This window comes from Tigriopus californicus, chromosome 7 (assembly GCF_007210705.1).
Source record: "Tigriopus californicus strain San Diego chromosome 7, Tcal_SD_v2.1, whole genome shotgun sequence".
In the NCBI taxonomy this organism is placed as follows: Eukaryota; Metazoa; Arthropoda; class Copepoda; order Harpacticoida; family Harpacticidae; genus Tigriopus; species Tigriopus californicus.
The window spans coordinates 314,979-326,488 of NC_081446.1; the positions used below are offsets into that span (position 1 = coordinate 314,979).

General features: G+C 45.3%; 1 protein-coding gene across 1 annotated transcript in view; it reads right to left on the minus strand.

Moving 5' to 3' along the window:
* Positions 1–8,905, minus strand: part of LOC131883486 (potassium voltage-gated channel protein Shaw-like) — a gene marked incomplete in the record, with an annotated part of 65,271 nt that extends 56,366 nt beyond the window's left edge. The window contains 1 exon segment of the mRNA XM_059230969.1: positions 8,312–8,905.
* Positions 8,906–11,510: the final 2,605 nt, after the last annotated feature.

An 11,510-nucleotide genomic window follows, 5' to 3' on the forward strand; every position in this document is an offset into this window, starting at 1 on the left:
CTCTCTCTCTCTCTCTCTCTCTCTCTCTCTCTCTCTCTCTCTCGTTCTTCCAGATTTGTTGCAACAGCATTCCCGGTATGACTGGATCTTTGGCCAGATGGCCAATCTGGATCCTGGGCTTGGCCCTCAACATTAGGAGTCACGCCCATCTCGGGTGGAGGCCAAGTTAAATTATTTCTGATTTCTTAAAATGGAGCATCAACCGTTAAGAAGGTAAACCCAAATTTAGCAGGCTCAACCAGAAATCCTTTGTAGTGGGGGCGAGATGGAGTGCTAGTGCAGGGCTGGTAGCTGTACCAATTTTCAACAAAGGGGCAATGGGAATACGGCAACCCAACCATCTAGTAGTGCATATCTACGCTATTGAATAGCTTCAGGCCAGAAGTTAGAAAAATGCCACCAAGAAGACGAAAGATTTGCCCAAGGATATACAAAGAGATCAACAGCGTCTGAAAGAGAGAGGCTCCTTTTGATGTGCTTCCATCCAATCTTCCGATCATGACAAAGCCCAAGAATGTGAAGAAAGAAGGAAATGAAACCCAATTGGAACATCAATAGTGATGCCAGGCAGCCAGCCAACCGTTCAGAGGTGCCGTGCGAGTCTTCACTCCCCTGGGCTCGTCTTCAGCTAGCCACCAATGGATGGATATGATGATGACAACGGGAATCGAGTCCAGGCACGCTAACATTATCAGACGCTCTCAAGAGCTTCATAAAGTCCAGGCTCCCAAAAAATGGTTCCCGCATCCAAAGACAACGGAACTCTTTGAAACCCTGCGATCTGTCGATCTGATATGAAAGTGAAGATAATTTTTTACTCAAAGTGAGTGAGGGAGGGAGGGAGGGAGAGGATGATTTCATGCCCTTACATTTCTCTCTTTTGAAAATGATTATAAGCAACACTCGTACGATTAAGTCAAAAAGACATGCAATGGGAAGAAAGCACTACCAAAACTAGTTTCTGTTTTGATTTAAATTCATGGTCCTGAGAGGAGCGGTTCAGTTTGAGACGGCATTGTCGTGTTCATCGCTTGCCTCCGTGTGTATCGGTAGCTAGGCTTGCTTTTGCCAAACCAAAGCTAAAAAGAAGACATTCAAGAACGATGTGTGCGTAAATTGCTTTCCTCCTCGCGGTTAATCTCTTAAGCTTAAATTCAGAGGCCATTCATTGCTTTCCCTCGCAATGGCTGACAGTCCAATGGAAACCACGAAACAACCTATACTAATACCGCCAGAGGAGTGCCACAGGAAGTTTTGAAATCTATTCTTTTGATGTAATGAGCCATTGATCCAAGTTGGAACGCCACCGATCCAGGTGTCCTTTGATCAACTTCATCCCCCTTCAGCGTTGATTCTTTCGCTCTCGGGCTATCTTTGAACAACGGTTTAGTTCGTTTCAACTTTCTGGTTCCAACCGCTCACTGGAAGTTGTGTCGGGAACTGGCCAGAAGCAGAAGCTAACAAGGTCGCTTCAAACTGCATTCCATTCTCGCAGTTGGGCCCAAGAAGGCCTGGGCCCTAAAAAACTTGGAACAACCGAAATGGCCTTCGACTAGCGTAAATAATCCTGGGCGGGAATTTCAATTATGAGAACCCATTAAAACCGTCCATGTTTGTTATCCAAGGCTGGATGCCGTCTTTAGGGCACTATCCGGCCTGACGATGTCCAAAGGTCATGGAGCAGAAAGAAAGGGACTATAGCGTTCCACCTTCAAATAGAGATGGTTCCGAAGAACCGCCACGTGACATGCGACGCTGAATTGTTTCTCACAGAGCCCTAGTCTTTTGCCACATTCATAGATTCACCTAAGTAGCCGGAACGTTCTTTTTCGCTCCTTGATTGTCATTCTATGATTTGAAAGAGAGTTCTACGAGTTGAGCAGATAATCCAAAACAATATAGGGAAGCGAAACCCAGTGCTCGTACTTCAGGCCTGCGGTGACACTACATTTTGTTTTAGATCAGTACCCAATGGAACATCCACAGTTGTTCCAACTTTCGATCTGCGAACACGGTCTTTGTACAGCAAAAGCATAATCACGACAGAAGCAAAATGAGAGGGCATCAAGCTTTGAATGAACAAATCTCTCCTTTTGACAAGGATAAAGTCTGAAGGACACCCCCAAAGGCAATAATGAGAATATTAGAGCCATTCTTTTGAACCGCTAAATAGGCTAGACGAAAGTCATTAAAAGGCCTGGCCTTTCCTGGCCTTGTTGGACATGAGCTCGCTCAAGGTCTCTCTCCGCCCGTTTTTTGTGTTGGTCATTGAATGGTGTCGTCTCGTGAATTCATTCCAGGATGAGGCACATCAGACCCTGTGATGTTGGTTCATTCGCCATTGCTCACTTTGTCAACAATGAGGGGTAGAAGAAACTGACCGACGAGCGCATTGAGCCCATATCAAAACTGTGGCTTTAGGGCTCGGACAATTGTTACATCTAAACTCAAAGCCGATTGACTGACAAGGACTCTTCGTACTTGGCACTTGCCTCAACAACAGCAACCACCACAACAGCATATATGTAGTTTTCTTGGTCATTGCTAGAACGAGGAACCACTTCAGGGTGTGAGGGGTCAATCTTGGCCTTCAAAAGAAAGGTTCAGCGAAATGGATAAGTGGATACGCCAAGTAGAGGACGAAGGAAGCTAGAGGCTTGCCTGATCCCCAGATTGGAAACGAGAGGATACCATATCTGCTCATAAAAAGCCAACGGCTCTATATCCGGGAACGAGAAACCAAGAGGAGGCGGTCCTACCACTAAGCAGAGTACTTTGGTAGAATCACCCCCCCCCCTAATCTACTTCTTCCCAACGAAAAAAAGTGCCTTCGTCATTTCTATTGCGTACACACTACAAAAAGAGAGGGGATATGCGGCTTTGAAACCGTCTTCATTCGTAACTACAAAAGATGGATCGCCTTGCACTTGTGACTTTCCGGATATTTCACACAGTTGGACAAAAGACACTTGGGCTCCATCCGAAACAGATGCTTTTAGCAGGAGATCAAAACATTTCCTGAACAAAGGCCATGATAATTTGTCGAATAAACATTGACAGCCAACTGAAAACAATTCCACTACTGCATTTAACACGAACCCTCTTTTTCACGCTTGCAAAAAAAAAAGTTAAAATATTTTTAACAAAAAAAATTATAAAAAATCAAAAATTATCAAACCAATAATTTTTTTTGTTAAAATAAAATATTTCATTTAAAGTAATAAATAAGCTAAAATAGACGTTGCTCGGGGTAACAGTCATTCACCATCAGTCCTGGGTTCGCAAATTCGACTTGGGACTGAATAATTGTAGGATTTCTCATTGGGTCGAAAATGTAGAACTTGCTGAATCCTTGAAACGTTAGTGGCAATAAAGAAACACTCTGTGTCCTGCTGCGAGTTAGTCTACTATTTGTTTGTCCGACCAAAGGCTGTTATCGGGGCACTTAAAGGGCCCTGGCAGCCTTAGCATGCTATTGAAAATAAGGGGCGCCCCTCGTCGAGAGGTGCCATTCAGATAAGAACTCTGCGTCCGCACATGTACTCGTACATAAGTCCGTACACAGACCGTCGATCGACACTTTGTTATCGTAAAGTAATCGTATCCGACGGCAATCGCCATACACTCCCAAGAGATATTTATTGGCTGCCGCTTGGCCCAGGTGTAGAGCACATTACTACATAGCAGCAGTACGTATACGGTGAATGCGGCCTTCGAAATCTGGTCGAGCTTAGTCCAAGGTTGCAAGATGGATCCCTCCTGCTACGATCGTATTACCTATACACTACCGAGCACTCAGGACAGAAGGAAGCCCTCATCACACTTAGGCTGTTGTTCATGCCTCAAGGTCAAGAGTCAAAGACCGAGGCAAATGGGAACCGATCCCTATTACGCAGAGTAATAGAGGGACGTAATCACGGTGGGGAGCGAAATTAGGGCACCAAAGGAACAATTCCAACCCGATGATCTTGACTTGGTTGGCAAAGCTGGGAACAATGGAAAAAAAAGATCCAGGATCCCTGACGATATTCATGATACAATATGTCGAACGGTTTTGTTGCACTGTTTACCATTCATCATGAGAATTCAAAGGACTTTCAAATGGCATCCATCTTGACTTGGGCTCGCAGATCGTCTGTCCTAAGCTTCGACGGTGGTGTTGTCGTCGTTGGCATTACTTGGGAAAAAGGGATCGACTCCATTAAAAACACCTGTGGGTCGACGACATCAGCGTGGAAGTGACTCACACTCCTCAGACTCTCTCTCTCTAACGGTTTTACGTCATTACGTATCGTATAATGTATGTATACTCAACAGTATGTACGGTACTTAAAGCTGGATTCGTTGTTGGCATTTGGAGCAAGGGCCAAAGAGCAACACGGGGAGAAAGAGAAACAGAGAGATGGATGGATCTAATGAGACTGAGCCCTCATTCAAAAGAGTTGTTCGTTCCCCAGAAGTAACCTTTTTGAGGCGGATGATGTCAGGTGTTATGGTTCTACAGTATATGTGTCACGTACGTACGCACAGTGCACTATCATAAAAAGTAAATCATACATGGAGATATCCTCCGTCTGCTATTGCACGTAGTAATATAATTGATTCCCTAACAAACTTCGATCTTTAAATATCAATGTGCTGTATACGGTATGCCTCCTCTGTACATGTACCAACGAGACAGCCAACCACCACTTGGACTCAAAGGACTGCATTACCGGGTCCGCCTTTGATTGAAAGCAGGCTCAATGGCCCAGTCAATATTTGCTTAGGTACAAATGAGGATAAAGGGGTGAGCATTGAGAGAATGAGAATGAGACGAAGGACAGAGAGCATGGAAGAATGGCTGGGCAGACCGAATGGCACCCAACAACCCACCGACCGACCGACCTACCTGCCTTCTCATTCAAACCCCTCCGTTCCAAAATCTGATCTCTAATTTCTTGGGTGAGTAGACAAACGGTGGAACTTAGAAGGCCAGGAACTAGAGGGGCACATCAAGATTGGCTGGTTACACCTGGAACCATTGCCCAGTCATCTTTGGCTAGACGCATGAATCCAAAATACTTATACCGGCTACTCTTGGTAATGTTTGCATTTAATTGATGGCTATGTTGCTCTCTTAGTGATGAAGCTTTTGTAAGACCAACAAAACGTACTGATCATCTGAGTGGAACCAAATACATCCGGTACATACGTAGATAGATGTACGTACATATGTATGTAGTGTTGTACGGTCTCTAAGTAGATGGGAAATCTGATCTCCAGTACCGACTGAGGGGAACATCTTAAGCCGAAACACGTTTGAATGGATTCTGATCCTCACTTAGTTAAAAAGCGGCATGACTAGGCAATCTGGACGGTTTTTATGGACCTCCCGAAATTGCTCTGACTGGGGGTGGATATCTCGTGAAAAATGATAGCCACAAAGTGGGCAAAGTACACGAAAATGCCAATCCAAGGACACCCAATGGCTGGGTGTGCAAATTTCTTCGTAGTACGATATGGATCTGGAAATATTCCAACCAGGTCTGTGTAGCACTACGTAGATACTAAATATACCTTGTTTGCACTTACAACGTCTGGTGCAGGTTCATCTGCAGTCGCTGGTGATACATTCAAGACGTTGGTTGGTTGGAGGTGGGTTGGTGTTTGTGTGGAGAGATCAAAGTTGGAGAGAACCACTCAGCCGGATTAGCTACCAACAGCCTGAACTAGTACGTAGCAACCACCTAGGTGTCTGAAATAGCTTGCCCTGCCATCTCAATTCCATTCAAACCGGAAAGTGACCGTAAACGAAGGGTTCTAAAAACCCAATGAGTCCTTGTGTATGAATAAGACAACCAACACCCCTGGATATCACGCAACGTGATTCAATTACTTTCAAATGATTCGAACTCATTTCAAAAACGTCCTCCACTCAAAGGCTCCATGTTTGAAAGAAATTGGTGCAATTGATTATTCAGTATCCATAATCTACTGCATCATTAATCTTACCACGTCGCGGGTAACAGATATTTGAAATATTTGCATTCATTCCAAACACCAAAATGATCCCAATCCTCGGTCCTTTTTCTTCGGAAAACTCGATCAGAATGACATATCTTTTGAATTTCGACTTACTTCCAAGTCTTTGGTTTTCAAATCCTTGGGGAAAAAAGTGACAACTATTGAATAAATAGCTATTACGTCGGTTTCAAAAGCCTTGCGCAAATATTGTTCCTTGAGGCGGGAAGCGGATATCTAGCATATTGGAATTATCACCGGAAATGAAGAGGAAATCGAGGTGGACGGAGGCACAAGTGAGGCACAAGAGAGGCACAAGTGGCGGCCCTGGCCACTCGAAAGAGCTCATGCTCGTGACAATTTCGATGGGCCTTGCCAGACAAGGGTCAAAGGCATTTGGTTGAAGACGAACTCACCAGAGCTTCCAGGATTGCTCGAATCTCGGTGGAGACTGAGAGTTTCCAGTGAATAATAGTCTGTTTGTTGACTCAGGCACACTTGTTCGTGCTACAGTTTATTTGCTAGCCATCAAATCTTGGTGACAATTCCAGGTTGTTAAGTCCGCTCGCTTTGAAAGGCGTCGTCTCAAGTTCTGCTTAAATGAACATTGGATTACTTTCGTGAAAGTTCACAAAATCCGTTTTAATGGCCCAAGGGGAAGGGAGGAGGCCTCCGGTCTTTGATGTACAGGATAGCTATAGAATGTGGTCCTCTGACAAAGTGGAGTACACTTTGTGAGATCCGAGATTTTCCATTCCATTTCGAGGGCCAAAAAACAATGGAGAGGAAAACACACGATTCAAGAGGTGGTGTGGATCTTTTGATTATTTGTACCTTCCACTGTAAGTTATCCCAATCATGTCTCCATCAGTAAATGCGAGGGGGAATCAAATACAGATGAGACGTGGCCTATCAGTTAAGAATGAACAAACGTTCCCCAAATCTGAACTCGAGAGATCAATTAAGGTATCAAAGGGAGGAGACGTGGTGTAGTGGTTAGCGCACTTTCCTAGCATGATACTCGTCCTCGGTTCGACTCTCCTCCCTGACCCTTCTCAAGGAAACTTTTAGACGCTAACCACACCCACAAATGGAGAACCAATCTGATACGGACTACGCCACTGCTTATCGGAACTTGAAACGGATGATGTGATGGTTAGCCTCCCTGCCCGCCGGGTGAGGTTCACCCTTCCGACTCTAGCACCCCAAATGCAAATCAAGAAAATTTCTTTACCTCGCTTACGTCAAATTTGGTCCTTTTCCAATGTCAATTCAAAAGCAAAATTAAACCTACCTTCGTGTTTAGGTATGTTGTTTAATTCGAAAATGTTTGCCTTGTGTACTTAATTATGGACCATGGATGCACCCTAAGAACCTGTACCTGAAATCGCCATGGTCCAGAACAGCGAACCACACCATGCAAAAACCTAATCTTTATCGTGATCTTGATCAGTCGGAATTGTCAACATTGGCGAGGTCCTCCTCCGTCCATATCGTCCACAATGGCCATCCGTGATGACTAAGTTCGTCCAACAAACACAAAACGATCACATTTTGACCTTCGATATGCTATTACAGTCGGCAATGTTTGCCAATCCCTCGAGCATTTTTTTCGAATTCCCAATGACGAACCAGCAAGGACCCCATGCACCTGGCGCATTGATTGGAGGTCTCTCACGTAAGAACACAGGTCCTTATAAATGATGCCTTAATGGTTCGTCATTGGGAATCTGGAAAAAAGCTGAACGGATTAGCAAACATTGTCGACTACACTGGCATATCGAAAGTCGAAAAGTAAAGTGAAGAAGGCAGCCAAAATAATGTTTGAAGGAAAAGAGTCAAATATTGCTATTTTTTGTTCCTTTGAAAGCGATAGGCCTAGTCTCCTAGTTTACTTGTTCCCCCCCTCGTATAAAGTTGTAGGATGCACATGGTTGTGAATGGCTTTAGCTATTAGTCCCGGTGATAGGGAGACAAAGTTCTGGCCTTGATTTACCTTCAAGTTTCTTTTGTTTTGTGTAGCAAGAGCCATCCAACCGCCCTAAGCGAGTATTTTCCCTCCAATGTACGAGTATGGAGAACGAAATGCGCCGACCGCTCAGACTCATCCCGAGAGAAGAAAATACAAGATTCTTCGTAACTTTTTCTTTCGTACAACTTCATTTCAGATTCCCAGCACCTGCCATTGGATTCGACAAATCTTCGAACGATCGTTTTGAAATATGTTGGAGCACAATGACGAGGAATACAATGGCGCAATGTGAATAAAAGATAGATGGGACAAATGGGAAACATGCCTACCTTTCCTTTTCATGCTGGATCCATTGGATTGCTTGAATCCGAGACACCCACCGCATCCAACACTTGCACGAACTTTTTAACCCACCACAACTAATTTTGACCAACCGCACTGTTCAATCCACAAACCTCACAAGCTTCCAAAGTAGTCACCTGATCCCAATGACACCGCTTGGTGTATATGCTTTTGTGCTAATCATTAAAAGCGTGAATATCCCACATCCACCCTCTCGCCGCACTGGTAACAAGATTACCACAGATAGTTTGTTAGTTTCTTTTCTTTCCAGCTGCCTTCGACCTAGCCGGCAGGAAAGGCCGTTTTCTCCTTTTCAGCGGGCTTCCAAAGAGGGATTTACCGTTGCAAGGTGGACGGTAAAAGGCCAACGGAGTAAGAGGAGAAGGGGGAGGTAGAGGAGCGCTTCTGATGGACCGAATTTTGGGCCTTACTTCACTCACTGCATGTCCGAGCATACGTACTACGTGGTGCTCGTTCCGTGTTCCGTGTACAGAGTAGTAGTAAGTAGTAGTAGTGGTAGTAGTAGTAGTAGCATTGGTGCCGTGGAGCCAGGATAGGGAAATGGAAGATGAAGAATAAAGAAAGAAGAACGAAGGAGGGAAGGAAAGACGGAGGGACGGACGGACGGACGGAGAGGGAGTAGGACGGAAAATGGAGGACAGAGGAGAGGCTGACTGACGAGCAAAAGAAGGGAGAGGGAAGAAGGGGGGGGGGAGGGAAGGTGCATCCAGAAGTATAGAAGCAATCTCCTGGATGGAGGAACGGCGCTAAACGTTGAGCCCATCATCCCCACCCAATCTGCGTTGTACCGGGGAATGTTGTTGCTGTTGTCGCTGTTGCAGTATGAGGAGGAGGAGAAGACCTGGAGGTACTACAAGTGTTACCGTGGTGGTGCTAGTGGTTGCATGTTGTTGTTGTTGTTGTTGTTGTTGATGATGTTCAAGTAGACCCACCGCACATGCTACGCGGTCTAGGACGACGGCTTCAGTACATACATTCTGGCCATTCTGGGGAGTGTCTTGGGGAAAATTGTGTGGAAATCGCGGCCGCGAGTTGTTCCCTCCACCAAGTCTGCAAACTTCAAGAGGATGGGAGACACGCATGCACAGGCTCCACTTGGTGAGAAAGCAGGATCTCTTATTTGGAACAGAGGAGGACAGGGGCCAAAGGGCTGCCTTCAATCGAGCATTGTGAGGATCTTCCATCGACAACACGCAGCAGACACATACACTTTGCTCACTCACTCACTCACTCACTCACTCACTCTTGATATACACTCACTGCAAAGAACTTGAGCATGAAATGAGTGAGCTCACTTGCATGGGACAGTCGCCGTTTCCGTCGACGTTTTGGCGGATGGAACAACGTCTGCAGAGATCCCGATTTGAACTTGATGCAAACACTCCCAGCATCCTATGGGATTGTTGAGTCAAACATACGCAGACTGGGCACTACTCTAGAGCTGACCCAGGCTCTCCATGACCTTGACATTGAATTACATCCATGGCAGATCCTCTCAAGGATCTCTTTGATCATCTGAGACTGGACAAAGTGCCAGGACCAACTTGCTCCAAAATCCCAGGCACTCTCTCAACAAGTTCGTTCCAAGCTCGACGAATAAGCTTCAAAGTCGTCGATCGGTCTCGGGTTTAAAATGCGTGTCTCTACCTAAAACTCTAAACCGCCGAGACCAGCCACAGGAAATGTAACTTGCAGAGTTCCGGGTTATTCAATAGAGGAAAAAAAATACTCTTAAAGATCCGCCGAGTCCTAGATGATGACCCTATGTAAAGCTGGCAGTTCCCGGATTACTAGGAGAAGCACATGCCTTCAGTTTTCAAATTACATTTCAGGTGCTGGCGTTCATGAAGGACATGCAAGAAGCTTTCGATGGGATCGATTGGATTCTGGTCACCCCCTCTCTAAGCTGTAAACGTGAGCACATTTTCCAGGCATTGCTCTTTTTCAAACACCAAGGCACTTACGAGCAATGAGAATTGAGATCCCCTTTGGGACCAAGCGACAGATTCAATTACCTCCGAACATTTTGTGGAGCCATCTTGGGTCACATTAGAAAGCATCGCGTCCCTCTTCATCGTCAAGGATTGGTTCCACTTCAGATGAGCCACAGTCATTGAAGTCAAGAGGAGAGCAGATATAACTTGAACTCCATCTGCTACTATGTCAGTTTAAATGAGAGACACAAACCATCACAATCCATCACAAACGGCATGAAGAAAGGTTACTTTAGTATGGGTCAACTCGGGCTTTTATGGAGTACGCTACAAGGATGTGATGGAATAGAATGATGGAACATTCTAACCTATAAAGCTATAGCGTAAGCCTTTCCTCTGGGGTTCCACAGCAAATCCCCGAGACCAAAGGTAGAAGACTTGGACGAACGTCCCTTCTTTCCTTTTAAGGTGTAAAAAACAGTGAGTGCGGTTTCCGAAAGAAAGTGCGCTCAGGTTTTTCGAGCATTTCAAACCGCGCCAAAAGACACACAGAGGGAGAGAATTATGAGGGGATAGAAGAGGCTTAGTGCCCTTCTTGAATCTGTTGNATGATGATGATGGCTCTCAATAACCGAAATCCAGCTCAATCGCTTCTGGTCCACCTGAGTTAAGTCGCCCGAATGAGAAGGTGGTTCGTCGCGTCTCTCTACAGTAGTTTGAGTGAGACGGAGCAAGGTATTTATGAGCGCTAATTCTGGAGCAGGGAAGTCCCGTGTCTCGGGAATGAAATCCCACTTGATAGCAATTAGCAGAAATTACCCAAATCCCGCGGGGAAATGAAAAGTGAGAAAGGAGACTTCATACTGTACGATTGCAGGGAATCCATCCACAATAAAGAGGAAGGAAAAGGGAACAAGTGAAAGGACTCCATTGGTCCATTTGAAACATCCGTGTCAGAGTGCCAGCCTCTTGAAGAGAGGAGAAGGAGAGCGAAAGATCCCTTTCACACTCAGAAACTCTTATCAATCTTATTTGGAGACATTGTCTAATAATAGTGGAGTTCGAGGGATTGACGCTGAGCACACGCCGTCGTCGTCGTCGTCTTTCCAGTTATTTCGTAGTTTCAGAAAACTTTTGCAAATCCATGACAACCAACCAACAAATCTGGAGAGATCACTAATTTGAAAGTTTCTCCTCCTCTTCCTCCTTCTCTTCCTCCTCCTCCTCCTCCTCCTCCT